The sequence below is a fragment of the Meles meles genome, chromosome 4 (assembly GCF_922984935.1).
Source record: "Meles meles chromosome 4, mMelMel3.1 paternal haplotype, whole genome shotgun sequence".
Classification (NCBI taxonomy): domain Eukaryota; kingdom Metazoa; phylum Chordata; class Mammalia; order Carnivora; family Mustelidae; genus Meles; species Meles meles.
Window position 1 is genome coordinate 136039311 of NC_060069.1, and position 19295 is coordinate 136058605.

At 38.3% G+C, this 19295-nt stretch overlaps 1 pseudogene; it reads right to left on the reverse strand.

The window, feature by feature from the left end:
- Window positions 1–875: 875 nt before the first annotated feature.
- On the reverse strand, window positions 876–1004 carry LOC123940964 (annotated as a pseudogene).
- Between the last annotated feature and the right edge of the window lie 18291 nt (window positions 1005–19295).

Here is a 19295-nt window from a genome sequence, read left to right on the forward strand (position 1 = left end):
TGGTTTGCTAGAATGGGCATTTGCCTTGGAGTCAAGTGTCTTGGTGCCTTCTCCGTATTCACTCTCCTCATCGGTAAGAATGTTGAACTAGGGGGCGCCTGGGTGGCTCAGTGGGTTAAGCCACTGCCTTCGGCTCAGGTCATGATCTCGGGGTCCTGGGATCGAGCCCCACATCGGGCTCTCTGCTCAACAGGGAGCCTGCTTCCCTCTCTCTCTCTCTCTCTGCTTGCCTCTCTGTCTACTTGTGATCTCTCTCTGTCAAATAAATTAAAAAAAAAAAAAAAAAGTTTAAAAAAAGAATGTTGAACTAGATTATCCCCAACTTAAAACATTCGGCAATTTATGATAACTGGAGAATATGTGCTATGTTTGCATTGTGGTTTACAATGGAGTAAAATTTACTAATGGGTAAAATTAATAAATCATTAAAAATATTACCCAAGATTTAAGTGAATTTCGGTTAACGAAAGAAGTTCCATGTTCAAAAAATGTTTTAACAATGATTTGGAATTAATCAAAATAACTGTCATGTGCTTTCCCATTAATGAAAGTAGGACATTTATAAATGAGCATGTTCATTTTTTAAAAATTTTTTATTTTTCTATTAACGTATAACGTATTATTAGCCCCAGGGGTACAGGTCTGTGAATCACCAGGTTTACACACTTCACAGCACTCACCGTAACACATAGCTTCCCCAATGTCCTTAACCCAACCACCCTCTCTCTACCCTCTCCCCCCAGCAACCCTCAGTTTGTTTTGTGAGATTAAGAGTCTCTTATGGTTTGTCTCCCTCCCGATCCCATCTTGTTTCATTTTATTCCTTTCCTACCCTGCAAACCTCCCACTTTGCCTCTCAACTTCCTCATATCAGGGAGATCATACGATAATTGTCTTTCTTTTGGGGAAATCGCAGGGGTCAGCACATCCAGAGTGCAATGGATAAGCCTCGTCCTGGGAAAACCACCTTCGTGATCATGGTATCTCCCGTGCCAGGGAAGTATAAAATGAGCATGTTCTCATCACCTTTAAATATGACACATTGAACTTCTATATGATGCCACTGGTTGCACGTGAGGTGTTTGCTTTTTGATGGATCCTACTGACTTCTGCCAGTCCCTCAGGTGGTTTTAACTGCAGGCAAGGCTATCTCGCCATCCTTGATTTGGGACAATCAGCCATCACAAAACAATTCCTGATAATAAGCATTACAAGGAGAGGCCGGCAAACAGCTCCAGAATGATAAATAAAGATACTGTTTTTCCAAATAGGAAACAGGAGGAGGTTAATTTAAAATAAACCACTGCGAGATTTCTTATGGAGTTAGTATCACCTACTTTTCAAAAGCAGAGTAATCATTACATGTGAGGGCAATTGTTCACTAGAACATCTTGTTTATTTGGCTGATTGTTCTCCCCAGGTATAATGCTTTCAGAGATCAATCAGCAGTTTTAATCGGCTTTTCAAGACTATTTAACAGGATAATTTGGTCAAATGGCACCTGTTATCCAAATCACCCTCCCTTAGCTTTCTCCATCACAAGGAAGTGCACTTCAGAGTTTCATACAGACCTGGTGTCCCATTCCGGCTCTCCCACTTCCCTGGAAAGTTGGGCAAACTACTTCAAACTTTTGAATCTCATTTTCCTCATCTATGGTGTGAATGTAATAATACCTACTCACTGACTAAAGGTGATGACAATGTGTTTTTTTTGTTTTTGTTTTTTTTTAGATTTTTACACATCTATTTGTCAGAGAGAGAACAAGAGAACATAAGCAGGGGGAGTGGCAGGCAGAGGGAGAAGCAGACTCCCCGCTGAGCAAGGAGCCCGACAGGGAACTTGATCCCAGGACCATCAGGACCCCAGCCAAAGGCAGACACTTAACTGACTGAGCCACCCAGGCATCCCGACAATGTGTATTAATGTGACCAACAAACCTAGTGTTGTGACCAGAACATGAGGGACACCAAATAATAATTACTATTATCCTAAACCATAAGAGGACTCAGAGCCCTTAGTGTCTGGAAAAGGCAAGGATGCACCCAGTCTTGCATATCTATGCTCTTTTTAAGGAATAAATATCTGTAAGCTTCCATACGTAGAATGCACGTGTTCTTGAAAAGTGAGGGGCAAACTTTTCTTTGCATAAAAATATATTGTAACACTTAGTGTCCTAGCTCTGGCTGCTCTGACAAAATATCATAGTTTGGGTGACTTATACATAACAAATTTATTTCTCCCAGTTCTGGAGGCCAGGAAGTCCAAGATCAACGCAGAGTCTGCTTATCCCCCTCCCTCTGCTCCTACCCCCCCCCACCCCTCTCGCTACTAAATAAATAAAATCTTAAAAAAAATAATGTGTGTTTGTAACCGGTAGGTTTTTAGGTCAAATTTTTAATTGTAGGGTTTGATTAGCTCTTCCTCTGCATCTTTGTTTTGCTGGGAAAAAGGGCATTGAATAGATACATGTATTTCAAGATGTAGAAGGACGCACAGATGCTAAAGAAGAAAGTCCTTAGACAAGAGGTTATTAAAGTGAGGAAAACCTGGCATTATTCAGCAGTTCCTCTATTGGAACCATGTCAGTCTGTGGTGGGTCCTGATGATACCAGGAAGATGTAGATTAAGCCAAGTAATAAATACTCAGCCCTTAGCACAGCTTCTCACACAGTCAACTCAATAAATATATTTTTTAAGGATTTTATTTATTTATTTGACAGATAGAGATCACAGTAGGCAGAGAGAGAAGAGGAAGCAGGCTCCCTGCTGAGCAGAGAGCCCAATGCGGGGGGCCAGGACCCTGGGGTCATGACCTGAGCCGAAAGCAGAGGCTTAACCCACTGAGCCATCCAGGCGCCCCTCAACTCAATAAATATTAGTGGCAGTGATAATTTAATGACTCCTCTCAATTACCCAGCCCAGGGACCCTTGAAACTCCTAGCTTATCCTAATCACTCTTAATTCCATTACCTTTAGCCAGTGGATCAGAGAGGCAAACAGAAAGGAGAGAAGGCAAAACTAAAAATCTGTGAATCTGATAAATCATTAGCAATCCCTAATAAAGGCAGAGAGGGATTAGGGTGACCCAAATAGTTAAAATCTCCACTACAAGGTGTTTTGTTGTTGTTGTTGTTTTTATGAACCTCTCAACGCCATTTTCTACTCTGTTAGCACTTTATAACCAAGAACTGAAGGCAGTGGCCTTTTTTTGATGTTAAGAAATGTTGAGAAAAGTAAAAAGGCACGTGTGGTTTTCTGCTTCACTTGGTTGTCAAGAGAATTGCAATAAAATAACCATTTAAAATCGAGAAATGGAGCAGCAGGCCCTACTCTGAACAACGTCGTACTTTCAATGGTTCATGAACGTTATGAGTCACGGGGACAGCTACCCAAGGGGCGCCTGTCTTGAAGACTAAAAAATTACGGGCAAAAGAAACTAGAAAAATAAAAGGGCTGGGACCATCTATCCTATGATGGCCAGCCTTTAGACTCGCTTAAACAGTCTTTGTCTTGGTGTTCTAAATCAGTGCTTCTCAGACTTTAATGTGCATATAAATTGCCTGGGGATCATCAGAAGTGCACAGGCTGATCTTGTTAAACTTGGGTTGTAGCCTGAGATTCTGCATTTTTAACAAACTCCCAAGTCATGCTGCTGGTACGGGGACTCTGCTTCGAGTGGCAGGTTTCAGTATTCCATTTTTATGTTCCTTATGCGTACGGTGACTGGACGTTCTGTGCTTGTCAGGACAGCCTCGATTTTATCGATAGGTTATTATTTTCAGCAAGTCAATTAGATAACTAAATTAATTTAATTTTTATACTTTGGGCAACTGTTCGTATAAGAGATTTTTCTTTTCAGAAAATACCACGTCAAACTAGATTGTCTTGGCATGGGGTTAAGAAAATAGACTTATCACAAGTGGCCTGGCAAATGTTTCTTCTCTCTTTTTTTCTGAGACTTCCTATCTTATTCTAGTACTCCTTTTTGTACTGCATAACAACTTGGCTAGAACAAAGAAACTATTATTTTCTACCAGTCAAGGCTAAATGAGTCATCTGTGAAGGAAGAATGGCGGGCATGGGCTGGAGGCCTGGACTAGGGATTACAGCCGGACAAGGGGGAATTTAATGTAGGAAACTTGCCTGATGGTCACTCCTGGCTTCCTTCTCTATCAAAAATAAATTGAAGAAAACATCTTTTTTTTTTTATCTCTAGACTCTAGGCTCCAAATCCTGGTCTAATGCTCTGGTGAAAGTTTACTGTGCTCAGGAGAACAGACTTGTTTTCTTGCTGTCACCTACTAGTCATATGACATTGGTCAAGCAACTTCACTTTTTTGAGCTTCTGTTGTTTTTGTTTGTTTTTAATTTTATTTTCCTTCTTCTTCTTTCTCTTCTTCTTCTTCTTTAATGGGGGAATGAGGTTGAGGAAATGCCAACATTAAAAATGTGTCCCCCATGGATTATCAAAAACCAGGATCATCCAGGCCATGTTGAGATTCCTAAAGATAATATCTTAAATGTTGCAATGCCTCTATTTAGAGTTAACTCTGAGGCAGAATGCTACTTGTGGAACTCACCTGGACACTTGTGCGCTCAAAGTTGATCTCAATAGGGCACCTGGGTGGCTCGGTTGGTTAAGCGACTGCCTTTGGCTCAGGTCATGATCCCAGAGGCCCAGAATCAAGTCCGGAGTTAGGCTCCCAGCTCCATGGGGAGTCTGCTTCTCTCTCTGACCTTCTCCCCTCTCAAGCTCTCTCTCAAATGGATAAATAAAATCTTTAAAAAAAAAAAAAGTTGATCTCAATAAAGGGAACCAACTTTTCTTAGTATGAGGACTGAAGTTTCCTTTTCAAATTATAGATTGCTGAGGTAGGAATGTGAAACTAAAGTAATATTTACTACTTCATTAAAAGAGGAGAACAGAAATTGCAGGGCATGTATGTCAGTCTGAATTCTCTAAGACCTGAGTAATTATTCAATGAATGAATGAATGAATGAATGAATGAACAAATGAATGAAATCATGGACAATTTCTGGAAAGCTGGTAACAAAAGATGAAGAAAACCCTTGGTATTTAAAGTGAAGAAAAAACACTATCATCTTTCTTCAGTATTTGAATTCCTTTCCATTTTTTTTTTTTAAGTGACAGTGTATTAAAGTTTTAGAAAAATTCAAATCCTGGAAAGAAGCACAACACATTTCTACACAAAAGGTGAAAATTAAACATTGACAGAGCACCTTTAGAAAGCATTTTTGTGAAAGTTTATTTAAAAGATATGTTGAAGAGAAAAAAATATGGATATGAAACACCCCAGGAAACCATAAAAATACTTGAGTCCCTTAACTCCATAATCATTCCAAATAACACTATCCAGAGGGAAAAACCACAATCTTGCATAAATGCAACATTTCCCTCCCCACTCCCCAGCAAATTCGTGGATTCAGACTGATGATTTCAGGTCGCTATCATTTAAAAATAAGTATACTAGGACCTGTCATTATGGGTTTCCCACAGCAACATGAAACATGAATTTCTGTATGCTTGATTGTAGGTCCAAGATTCATTCCAGGAAGCAATTAAAAGCTGTTTTAACTTTGAAGTTTTTAAAATGCAAAAGAAAATTCAAGAAATGAAACTCACTTAATGATACCATTGCCTTTTGCTAACTCTGATGTCTAGATGAGATTTGCCAAAATGTGTTGTTTTCAAAGTCCTAATTAGAAGGCCATCTTTAATAGCTGTGTCTATTAGACACCAAGTAGTATCTGATGAAGGAATTAAGCAGCATACATGAGCTTTGAAATCAGTGTCTTAAGGTGGAAAAAAGCTATCAATCAAGTAACCTCACCGTTATTCTATATCTGAAAAGGAGTTTTTCAACCCAAACCACGTGGCTTGTGCTCAGTGGACTGTAGACAGATAACTTGTCACCCTGTCTTATATCAACTATGCTTTTTGATCCATAAACTCAATTCCTAGGTAAGAAAGAAAATATTCCATGTTAAAAAATATGGAGTCATTTGTCTCAGGTAGAATCTCTTTTTGTAGGCTCTCCAAAGGAGATAGAAGAGGTTTCTACAAACACTAACTTCTGTGTTAGAATATTTTGGTCATTTAGTTTTCTAAAATCATCATGGAGAGCAATCTTTTTACAAAGCCACGTACTTAATCTTAGTAATAAAACAATACTACTAGATAGAAAGAATACATAAAGAGAATTTAATTATTCCTTTACAGTCCATGAATTAATAATAGAGGCATTATTTTTCTCATTGCATTTTTAATGAGTGAAGACTGACAACACTTTCTGAACACAAATTCCAGTAACTAAGAATTACCATGAGATTGGAAATTTTTTAGTATTTCCTATACTTAGAACTACTCTTTCAAAAGGAATATCACTGTTGAAGAAATTCAAGATGGCCATGACTGCTAATATGTAGACTTCAAGATAAAAAAAAAATATATGAGGAATACAACAAATCATCTGAATTTGTTTTTGTCTTTCCATGCCATTATAATTCTCTTTTTGCTACAGGGAAATTTCTGCTACTCAGAATTCTATTGATAAAAATTCTTTATTAAACAAAAATTATCTACTCCACCCCACCTCCTGATGTGTTCACAATGTTATAGCACAATACCTAATAGCCCTAAAACGAAAATGAAAGTTTTGAAGATTCTGAGTTACTTTCTAAAACATCAAGAAATTAATTAACTCATAGATATCTGCTTTCCTTAAGATAACTTTTGGTTGGCTAAGATTTTTGAGAAAAAAAAAAAAAGAATATCCACATTATAATCATTCTAGTAAGATTTACCTGATATATATATAGCTGATGCCTAAAAAAATGTGAGGAAAATTCATGGAATTATAGAAAAGATATTTAAAATCAAGTAGACAGATATTGGTATAAATGGTAGTGGGTTCATCATGCCCCTACATAGTACTTATTAATTTAGATAATAACAGATTGTTTAATTTGTAAGAATTAAATGAGAATTAGAAGCCTTCAAGCTAAAACATAGAAGTAGAAGGGATCTGGAGAATGAGTCTAATCCCCTCATTTTACAGATGAGAAAACCAAAATCCAGAGGTTAAGAGATTAGGCTGGGACCAATTTCCAAGTCTGGTTGCCATTCAATGTATTTGCCATAACAGAACACACACACAAACACACACACACACACACACGCGCGCACACACACACACACACACACACACGGCTAAGGGTTGGGGGATGGGGAAGCTATAGAAGGATGGGTAGAGATGGAGGTTACAAGCATTTACAGGGCCTCTTACTAAGGGTCAAGCATTATTCCAAACATTTGTATGTGTTTATTGCATTTGATCTCATAGCACCCTTATGAAGAAGCTGCTATGCTTTAGAGATAAAGGAACTGAAGCTCAGAGAGGTCAGCCTGACCCCATTTCCACATGTTTGACCCAAACACGAAATGATCCTATTTCTTTGGCCATTGACTGGTTTCTCAACAGTATATTGCCTCACACACCAATTCAACAAGTGTATACTAAGCCTCTCCTTTATGCCAACCCCCTCTGGGGAGCTGGGTGTGCAGGGATGAAACAAAAGTCTTGACCCCCATCCTTAAGGACTCAGTGGACACAAGGTCCAGCCCCACTCTTTCCTAAACTGACAGTGTCTCCTTTACTCAGGACCAGAACTGGGAATCCCTATTTTGAATCATTTTTGGAAGCTCCGATAATGATCCCACCTTCAATAAAGTCACTTGAAAACTTAATAACAGCCTTTCATATTCTACTTCTTCTCTGAAAGGTTATTAATGCAAATGGTTTCAATAACAATTGGCAAACATATTTTACACAGTAATTTTCTGCAGTATGGAAACACCAAATTCTAGAATTGCTTCAAGATTAAATATGTTCATAAAATTTTACATTTTCATGGAGTCTGTTAATTCAAATACACTAGAATTTAAGTACTGTGATTTGTTTTCTTTTAAGTTGGGCTTATTTTTAGACTCTATTCAACAGAGATCAATTAGGAAAAACATGATTGTAGAGCACAGACCATAGGAATCAAGTTAAATCGAAGTGGCAATATAATCCTTGAAACACCAATTCTGAAAATGTAAAGCATTCTTACATTGTATGCAGTGGGTATTCTGCAAATAAGAGAGCATCAAAAGAACGAATGGACTTGGTACATGACTTTACCCGGGCGTTTTATAATATTCACTGTCAAGCTTACATGCATAATTTGGTTTTGTGTTTGAAAACAGAGCTAATCATTCTATCACCAATCAGGCAAGGCTATGTGGAGCTCGGATAAGAATGATGCATGTTGGAGGGGCCTGTCTACAAGGCCTAGATGAGATTGGCCCTTGATTTGCAGCCACAGCTGCTAATGGCTAAGCATACAGCTATTTTCAACCACTCCACTTAGATTCACATTCTTCTCTGCTCTGGTGCTTTAAAAAGCACCAGGATGCTTGCCTGTCTCCACTGTGTCCTGGCAGGCCATCATTCTACAGACTGATTTTAATTTGAGCTTAGGCATGTCATCACAAGTTTGTGGGAGAGTCCTCTGAAATCTTTGGAAACATGAGAACTGGGTTCTTGAAGCACACATGCAGAATGTCATACAAAAGATTATTGATCACTTCAAACAGTTAACACTGTGTCTCAGAGTGATGATAAATCCCAAGACGTGCACCTCGAAATAACAAAGATTCTCCACTGTTGCAGAGATGAAAAGTGTCTCTCATCAACACTCCATCCCATGGCATGCTGACAAGAAAGCACAGTGATACCTCAATTCATAAATCATCTGGCAAAAGCGTACTTTGGGGAAAGCTGCCCTGGGTCAGGGAAAATTCCTGAGTCTACAGTGTTTTCATGCCAGCTGAGCCAGCTCAAGCGTTTCTTATATAAAAACTTTCTTGATCCACAAAGAAGAGTTGATCTTGTCCTTCTCATAGCTTTACTAACCTTTAGACACGTCCCATTCTTGTGCAAATGTATGTTCTCCTTCTCTGCTAGACTCTTAGCTCTCTGAAGGCAAGATCTGTTTCTTTGAATAAATCCCTAACACATGAGATAGTGCCTGGAATACAATATTTGCTGATTGAACATGGATAGATGAATGAATGAATGGAGAAGTGGGTGGATGAGGAGAAGGAAATAGGACTCAAGCTCCAGTTGAGTCTTGCTTGGCTGGGTCTGAGCCTGCTGAATTAGAGCCAACTTATTCACTGCTCCTATAAGTTGAGTCAACTTGGAAAGTGAAAAGGAGAGAAAAATGGCTGAGCAATAGTCAAATGACCTCTATACCCCTTGATGGGAGGATCTACCCAGAGGTGTAGAAGCGTCTTCCATTTTAGCCAAATTTCTTGGGGATCGTCTCCTCTCCTGGTATGAGGAGAGGGAGGAGGTTATTGCTCTTTCAAGAACCAGTGAGGTAGAGAAGCAGGAATGGTCTAGAAAAGAATAGGAGCTTTGAAATTTGACACACTTGAGGACCAACTGGCATTTTGCTAATTACTTAGATGATTTTGGACAAGTTGTTTGGTCTCACTGAAATCCCAGCTCTTCATCTATAAATCAAAAATTGTGACATCAACCTTTCAAGGTAGTTCTAAGAGTGTAAAAGACCACATGTGGAATACCTAGCACAGAGAGGCACTCAAATATTTTTACTTAAAATAATTATGCTTATACATATGTTATTTTTAGTTGTATGATGAAGTCTTTGATGTTAGTATTGTTGGAAAGAATTCTGTTGGTTAAATGAAATTTGTCTGTAGAAAAATGAATTTTTGTTTAAATGAGATAATTATTTAGCACCTACCATCAGGCACAACATTGTGTGAAGAAAGACTGTATATTCTTTGGAAGTTGTCAGATAAAGTGAAATGGCCACACCTGGAGGACAGAGCCACATCATTCCCCAGTAAGGCCATACTTGATAGATAGAGGATTAGGCATTTAATGGATACACACATACATACATAGACATACACATATAAAATTGATCTTATGGCTACCATGGGTTTAAAGAAAAATATTCAGGTAGTCTGCTGATATTAATCTTCTATAATTACAGAAAGTCAAATGTGGGCTCAAAATGTCTGACTTGATTACCTACACATGAATCCTGGTGATAGGTCCTTAAGATATTAATGTTTTCTTTCTTCAGACAAGTAAAATTGGCCTCAAGAATGAACAAGTGACCTAAGAGAAATGTGCCTGATGAGTCACTCTGAATGTTGCTGAACAAGTCCCAGGCTGTTCCAGCTACCAGGACCCCATGTTCCAAACTCAACTATTTGACTTTGACACATTCTCTCTTTCCTGCCTTGCCTTCGGGTGACCCCCCAAGCTAGAAGATGACAGATGCAGCAGAGAGATTCCTGACTGCCCAAGTCATAAGCCATTCCTCCCAAGCCCACTAACTCTTAACCCCTGAAGTGGCCTGGCCTGTACAATCACCTTATCATCTCCATGTCCTAACCTGTTTTTATAATTCTTCCAGAACTCTCATCACAGATATCAGGCGATACTAGGTATTAGCAGATTTGATGATTACAGTGATTTAAAATAAGGTCTGGATGACAGGATATATTTATATGATGTAAGCTATCTATTTAGTTTACATAAATATTTAGTCACATAAATAACATTTAAGCCCTTGAATCTGGAAGTCTTCTGAACTCATCCCTTTCTCTGCTCCATAAGTAGAATAGGGACCAGTCTCTTGCTTTCCTCTTGCAGACCCACATTAAAATGAGTTTAAAAACAAGTAGAATTGTTGAATGCCAGGCAGAAACAATATTGAAGAATAAAGTCTAATGAAGATAAGGTTTAGCTATTTAGGAAATTATCTTTGAAAAGGGATTATATAAAACTCAATTCTTAATTAATTGATTTGTCATTCTTAAATGAGAACCATTAAGCTAAATTATGAAATTATTTATCTCAAATCATTCTTGACCAGTGTATGAATAATATATAAACTGATAGAGAGCATGCAGTTTGAGTGGTTTAAGTGATTTCCAGTAATTCTTGGGAGAAAACAGAACAGAGAATGTAGTCTTTAAACCTAATGGGATGGGACACAAGACTGAAGTAAAGAGAAGGAAAAATATACCTTCCAAAAGAGAAACTTCAAAAATTCACAAGCCAAGGGGGAAAAAATCTCGGATAATGTTTAAAATAAAAAGGACACGATACAAATTCTGCACACAAATTCTGTAGGAACATATTATGGCCGCCTGGACAGGTTAAAGATATAAGAGGTTATCCCAGCAGCCACCTCAGAGATTGAATAAAGGAGTTGAGAAGAAGTGAGCTATTCACAAAGGTGCTGGAAGTCTGAACATCTAAGAAGAGACAAGCAAGAAAGCTCTTGGTTCTATAACTTTCAAGCTAAGTTTTATACAATATAATTATGTCATATTTTCTAGTTATAGAAAATGCTGCTACTTCATTCACTTGTTCCCTCACTCTGTAAAGATCTATGCATTCCTACTTTGCTTCAGGAACTGGGAATATAAAAATAAATAAAAAAAAGCCTCCTAAATCTAAATGAATATAACAAAATATCGTGGTAGATGCACAAAGACAGGTATGCAACAAATGGCATAGGGGAGCTCGGCAGGGTGGCCTAAGATGGAGGCCACAGGGATGGCATCCCAGCAGGGACAGATGAGTCGGGGGCCTAGCAGATGAGAGCCAGGGACAGAGGTGTGAAGGAAGTGGGTGCTGCAAGGAGGAAGAGCACATTTAAGAAGTTTGGTGTGTTTGGAACCTCTTTAAGATGGGGTCTATTCAGAGAAATGGCTGAAGAGGTCAGCATGTTGAATCTGGGAAATGAGAAGCCAGTCGAGTGTGTTAAGGAAAATGCAACATAATTGGAGATGAATTTTAAGAGGTTCCCACTGATTCCAGTGAGGAAAATTTATTGGAGGAGAGCAGGATTGGGTGTGGTTAGTCATACCTCATTTTCTTTCTGGCAAGGTTGCAAAATTGCTAGATCAGGAAAACCCAGTAGACATGTTTTTAGATTTCATCATGGCACTTGACAGGGAGCTCTCTTGTCAACAAGTTCTAAAAATATGTACTGATGATAGTACAATTAAGTAGATCCCTCACTAAGTTCAACCTACCTTTCTAGTCTTTTCTTGTAGTGTTCCCCTATACTTCCCAGTGTTCCAGTCATTACATCCCTTGTTGATTCCTGTGCACACCCTGTGTGTTCCAACCTCTGAGCCTTTGTTCATGATGCTCTCTCCATCCTTTCGTTTCTTCACTGTGGAAACCCCATGTATTGTGCAGTGGCCACTGCCCTCGTATGTATTTTTGTACTTGTCTTATGATCCTTGTTTTATTCCATCCTGCATTAGAGGCATTTGAGTAAGTAGCTAATACTCCCCACCACATTTTAATGTAACTTGAGGGTGTAAACTTTTTCATATTCCTCAGCAGTAAGAAGCACAAATAGATCAGTCGCCCAGACCCAGGTTAGCTCTTAGCTGTAACGCTTATTGTCTATGTGACTTGAGCAAATTGATTAACTTCTCTAACTTAAATTTGTTCTGAGGATTGAAGGAGATTATGATTTAAAGGGCATTTAAAATAGTGCTTAACACACAGGACATTCTCAGGATGCAAATATTCTCTATGAAATCATTGCTAAACCCATTACACAGATACCAGGAAGACACAAAAATGCATGTGTACCCCTCTCAGCGAGCTTACAATTTAGTGGCGACCAAAACTTGTCAATGCTATCTAATTTTGACAAGTGTGCTAAATCTAGAAAAATGTAAAAATGACAAACACTATAAGCATTTCACATTTACATTGATGTTTCGAGAAAAAACACATAAAAGTTAAATAATTTTTCCAAAGTAGCATACTTCGTTTACTCCATGTAACACATTCATACTTCACAAAAGACATTTTAATTATCCATTCAACTTTTTTTTTTTTAAGGTGGAGAAAAGTCACCCTCGGAGTATACCAAAGAAGATATGAAATAATGATGCTGAGAATTTTTTTAAAGTTTTTTTGTGTAACTTTCACCCATTCTTTTCAGCCATGCACTTCTTCCTCTTCAAATAAAACATATCCACAGAATCTGAGGTCTTGAAATGATCACAAACCACCATCTAATTCAGAGAGGGAAGAACAGGCTCAGGACCCCAAGATTTTACCAGGGTCAGGTAATGTGCTAGGTGGTTCTCTTTGCCAGGAAGCTCCTCCCCATCCTTTACCACACTGCTCTCTGCCATGGGAGGCTGACATGTGTGAACTATAAGCACAATCTCTCCTGTCCTCAGGCTTCCAGTTGGGTTCTGCCAAAGGGAGATGGCATCAAGGGACACCATTTGGGGGGAAAGTGAGGTTGAGATATTTATTCCCCCAACAGGAATAATGATGATGATGGTAGGATGAGGTCTGCAGCTTCCATCAGAGTTCCACACCTTCTATATCTACATCTATAGCTCACTCAGCCCTTGAGAAGGCAACGCTAGTCCCCTCAGCATTTCACTGTCTTTTGTTTGTTTCATTGTACCCTCTGTACCCTTTTGTAAATTGCTGTATCTTTAAGCTCTCTTCAACTACTTTGCTTGAAAATGCCATTTGGGACATTGCTGGTACCCTGCCTGACTCTTGGTTTCTAGGACAGTACTTTCCCCCCTTCACAACGCTGAGTTGAAGTGTGGAGATAAAAGGATTGCTTTCATGGGAATGGGTTTTACTTTTTTATTCAAAAATGATATTTTCTTGGAAATATTTTGATAGTCAAGAATTGACTGCAATTTCATTCTCTTTTGTGATGACATTGCGGTTTCCTTGAAGAACAGGTCAGAAACAAGATTGGAATTTTTCCTAGGCGAATTGCTGATAGAATCACGTCCCTTTCTTAGTTCTTTTCCTTCCTAGGATAAAAATGAAAAGGAGGTTATTCCATGTGATAGTGGAGCCCCCAAACAACAAGATAAACTCATAAATAAAGTCCGTCTTAAGAACACACCAGAAGTCCGTGCGTGCAATATTTCAACTATAACATAGCATGAAAAGAGGACATGCTGAAAGAAAAAAGTCAACAGGGATGCGTTTTCTTTACATACCCTCTAATAGTTCTTCTTTTATAAAAGTAATGAAAGAATAGAGTGTGGGGAGAATAGGTAGGAAGAGAAGACACGCATGCCTGGTGTTGAAGAAAAGCTATTTGTACCTAGGACATTGTAGAAATTGTTCAAGAACAATTCAGCCATGTAAAAATATGACCCTGTAATACTGCCAAGGTCAATCAGACCCGTAGTTATTGCCTTACAAAGAGCTAGCCTTAGAGGATACCATGGCTCAGAGTCTGCTAGAGTTTATACAACACCCCCCATTATTAGCATTTGGAAGATATTTTTGAACCCTGAGAAATCAATTGCACAAAAACTAAGACGTAAAAGTCATACTTTTTTTTTTTTCTGGTGGATGAGACTTTGAACAGCTACCATAAAAACATAAAGGAACTACTCAGTAACTCTATTATACCAGTGTATTTTCATTATTTGAAGAATAGTTATTGCTATATGAAATTTTTCCTATTTACACATTTATTTTATTTGGCTTTATTTCCCTAATAGAATTGAAGCCCTATAAGAAGAGACACACTTTTTATTCCCTGTTCGTTGGGCAAATTAATTAAATATTGACTCACTTATAAATAACAATCCATAGTCAGTTACCCATTAAACTTCAAATCTATATTCTCAAAAATGAACAATTATGATGTTCATACCAGAATAAGAGTAAAGAATATTGTGAAACATATGCTTGTTACCTTATTTATGCAAAAGAATAGAACAATTTCCCCCACCACCACCAAAAAACTTCTTTCTATGTGTGCATTTTATATTAAAAAAAATGCATGTATTTTTTGGTAATTTTTAAAATTACCATGTTGTAATCAATTTTTCCTTCCAGAGAATTAGGTTTGGGAGGTTTTACATTTTTTAGACTTCTGTATTGTGTGATTTTGCCATAAGGAACAGACATTGCTTTTATAATTTGTAAAAAAAAATAATAATAATAATAAAATTATGAGATCAAATCTTTTTTTTTTTAAGATTTTATTTATTTATTTGACAGAGAGAGATCACAAGTAGATAGAGAGGCAGGCAGGGCAGAGAGAGAGAGAGAGAGGGAAGCAGGCTCCCTGCTGAGCAGAGAGCCCGATGCGGGACTCGATTCCAGGACCCTGAGATCATGACCTGAGCCGAAGGCAGCGGCTCAACCCGCTGAGCCACCCAGGCGCCCCATGAGATCAAATCTTATAATATAGTGACTTTGGAGACAACTATTGTACCAAGTTAGAATCTGAATTTATAATGACCAATGATTTTGGTTTCTGTCTCTCACTGTTTGTGTGTTTCTGTTACCAGAGTAATGAAATCTTTCCCAGATTTCAGCTCCTCTCCCCAACCCACCTTGTAATATGTTTTGCAACCACCTTTCTACCCATGACCATCCACCCTAATAAATTTTTGTGCCCAGTACCGTTTCTAGGCTGAGCCAACTTTCAGGTTGTAGATAGTCAATGGTGAAAGGAACAATCCGGAGGAACAGGATGAATATGATTTTAGATGGCTGGGGGACATAGGCCAGGGGAAAGGGAGAAGAGCTCTAAAAATATCTCTTCTGCTTCCTACCTTCTCCCAAAGGCAGAGCCCTTCAATGTCTCTTTTTACACAGATTGAGGCAATTTGTATTAGAACTAGAAATACTGAAGTATCAAGTATCCTCAAGCCTGAACTGGCATTTTGCCCGCTAGTCCATGAGCCCTCTCGTTGGGTACATCCTGAAGCCTTCTTGGAGATTGCAGGTCATAAATGTGCATGATTAATTGCATGTGTTGAAACCAAAAATAATGTTATTTCCAGAACATTCAGAGTAGAGGGTGAAGCAAGATCCCAGCGGGTGACAGGAGAAATCTCTTGAGGGAGTCTGACAGTGATGGCTGAAGAAAGATTGAGCTCAGGGGGGTAGCCTGATAAACATTTCTAGTAGATAGAATAACAAAGGGATAAAACCAGACAATAAAAATTTGGTACAGATTGTGAAAGATACCTAAAAATTAACTAAAAATTAACACAGGTTCTGGAGCAGTGATTTCAGTCAAAGGGAAGAGGAATATGTAAAGCAATCATCTAGAGACATTCACGACATGGTTTCTAAATAAAATTTACCCAGTGATAGGGGAAGGCAGCAGCAGTATGGTGTCTCCCCTAAAAATAGAGATATTTACAGGTATCTACTGCCTATGGGGAAGAACAAATAGTTTGTTATTTCCCTCTTCTGGTTTATAAACTGTAATTGCTTCCCTTGGGATTGTAACTGTGTACACAAAAGTTTTCACTAAATTTATTGCAGAAGGTCTGCCCAGAACCTGGTGAAGAGAGCCCAGTGTTGGTCTTACTTGAGGCCATGCACTCTTCAACACTTCACAGCTGGCAGATCAAATATCAGAGAATAGGGTTTAAAATGTGAATACCCCAAAATCTGTCTTTAGCAAATGAGATTATATGTCCTTTCTTCCTTTCTTCCTTTCTCCCTCCCTTCCTTTCTTCATTCCTTTTTTCCTTCCTTCCTTCTTTCCTTCCTTCCTTCCTCTATCATAGATATATCTCTTTATGTTGGTACAGCTAGTGATGTCTCTAACCACAAATTATGTTTCAGAAATCCAGATACAAAGGCAATCACTTGGTCACTCTTTCTTCATGTTCAATTAATTGCTGTAGGACCCACATGCATGCTTCCTAACCGGAGGTCTCGTATTTTTCTCTTCAGGTTTCTCTGCCTTTCTTCTACCCACCAACTCCTTACCCAGTTCAAAGAGGGGCAGTTCCCACTACCATTAAGTAAAGAGAGAGCTGGAAGGGATTAATCTCTGCTGCTGCTCCTCTCACTGTTGAAGACCACCCTACACACTTGGAACAGTGTTCTAAGTTTGAACTGTTGTTTGTTGTTCAAACTGTTAGAACAGTGTTCTAAGTAAGAACAGGTTCTAAGTTCGGTCAAAGATGGTATAAAGCCCCAGCAAGTCCAGCATCTAAAGGCAAGCTAGGTCTAAGGGAGTGGCGCAGATCAGTCCTGATGTGAACTAACTCCTGAGTCTGGCCTTCCCCTCAGCTCAATTGCTTCTCCTCTTCAGACCTACCCAAGGAGGAGTAACTGATATTGACTTCTTTCTTTACACCTTTCAGATTTATCCTATGTCCACATTTCTCAGGGGAGCAACCTGGCTAACTCAGTGAGTTAGCCAAGGTGATCTATCCTTTTAATGGTGATTCCCGAGTAATTTTAAGGTACCATACGTAAATCAGGCTGATCTCTGTGACGACAAGGCACTTTTCCACCCTGGTTTAAATTATGAGGGTTTTGGCATGTCTTTCTTGAAGAAAAGGGAAAAAAACACAACTTTTACTTCTGATTGGTCACTGCTGGGTAGAGCACCCCTGTACAAATGTAGCTTTTGCTTTCAAAATTAAAAATAGTTTTAGCAAGGTACAAACCACTATCTTTAGATGCCGTAAAACCTCAGGACTTCACAATTCTCTGTAAAGCAGAACTTTGTACTCATAAGGACCCTTTTGGCTGTAAATGACAGAAATCTGACATCTAGCGAAGGAAAAACGTGAATTTATTAGTTTAGCTAACTGAGAATTCCAAGTAGGCCCAAGTGGTGTTGTCAAGGCTCTCTTTCTCTGTACCTTGGCTCTGCATGAGGTTTGTTATTGTTGTGTTGTTGTTGTTGTTATTTGAATATTGACTTAAAGTTTTCACCATGTGTCAGGAAAAGTTGTTAAGCCCATACCCTTACAGGAAATGGTCCAAAAGAAAGAGAATAGTCTTTTTCCCAATTCCCGTATATTGAATTGGCCTTGCTTGGGTCCGTGTGGGACCACCAGAGAAAACATGAAAAGAGAAGAAGTAATTCTCCAATGACAAAAGAAAAGCTGGATCTAAGAAACAGATGGGGAGAGGATGTAGCGTTGGGTCTTCTTGAGCCTATTAATGTTAATGGCCAAGTTTCCAAAGTTCTACTGAGAGCGGTAATCCTGTACATAGCTTGATCAGGCATGCAGGTGAGCACAAAAGACTCAGTACAAATCTTTGACCTCATGCCCACAGGTTTGAACTGGGTCTAAGGAGCTCGGCCTGCAGACTCATTTGATAAAATGTGCTGTCACAGATGCAAATTGGAATGTCAGGAAGTGCTTTATTGACTTTTGTGCCGAAGCATGGGATCTGAAAAGTCATTTGTTCTGCAGTCTTTTTGAAGGACAGGGGCCAGGTAATATGATCTTCTTCTACTGCGGTGTTACTGGAAAGTGGTCTGGACCTCTGTTCTAGTTCCATTTTCTGCTAATATGTAATTGTGACTGAGGGCAATTTATTTCACCTCCTGGGAACTTGGTTTTCTAATGTGTTAAGTGAGATGGTTATGTGGGTTGATTTCCAACATTTTTGATCTTTCAGGTCTGGATTTAGAAGGTTTTAACTTTTTTCATTAGTTTTCAACTTAGATGTGGGCTGGGAAAGAAGACCATGGTAAAAGGCGGGCAAAATCATTGTTCTGGACAACTTGAGTAGGTTATCTAAAAGATAATCGTAAGTCAGGTGGCTATCTTTTATTTGTTTTAATTTCTCTAAAAAAGATATCAATTCCAAATGTCATTCTTTGCTTTTGAATTACAAAAAAAAAAAAAATCACTCATTTAAGGAGGACTTTATACAAGTCCAATGAAACAATTTCAAAAGACTTAACAGAACAAGCAAATGCAATGAGCGGAAGTTTTTTGACCTAGGCTTGAACAAAATAGCTGTAAAATATTTGTCATGCAAAATTGTGGAAAACTTGAATGCAGCTTCACTATTAGATGATATTAAGGAATTATAATTTTCTTAAACACGATAATATCATTATTGCAAATTGTGTGAGACAGTGGGAAATATTCCTTGTTTTTCAGTGATGTATCCTTAAATATTGAGGGTTCTCTGTCATGATATTACATGATATTACAAATACTTGAGCAAAAAATATATTTTTATATATTATATAGCATGTAAATTATACACGAAGATCAAATGTGACACGTGAATGTTATATATATTATATATATGCATATATTATATATAAAAATAAAACTAATGTGCCAAAATATTAGCCATGATAGATCTTGATGAAGGTTCTATGGCTTTATTATTAGTATATTTCATATAATAATCTTTCAACTTTT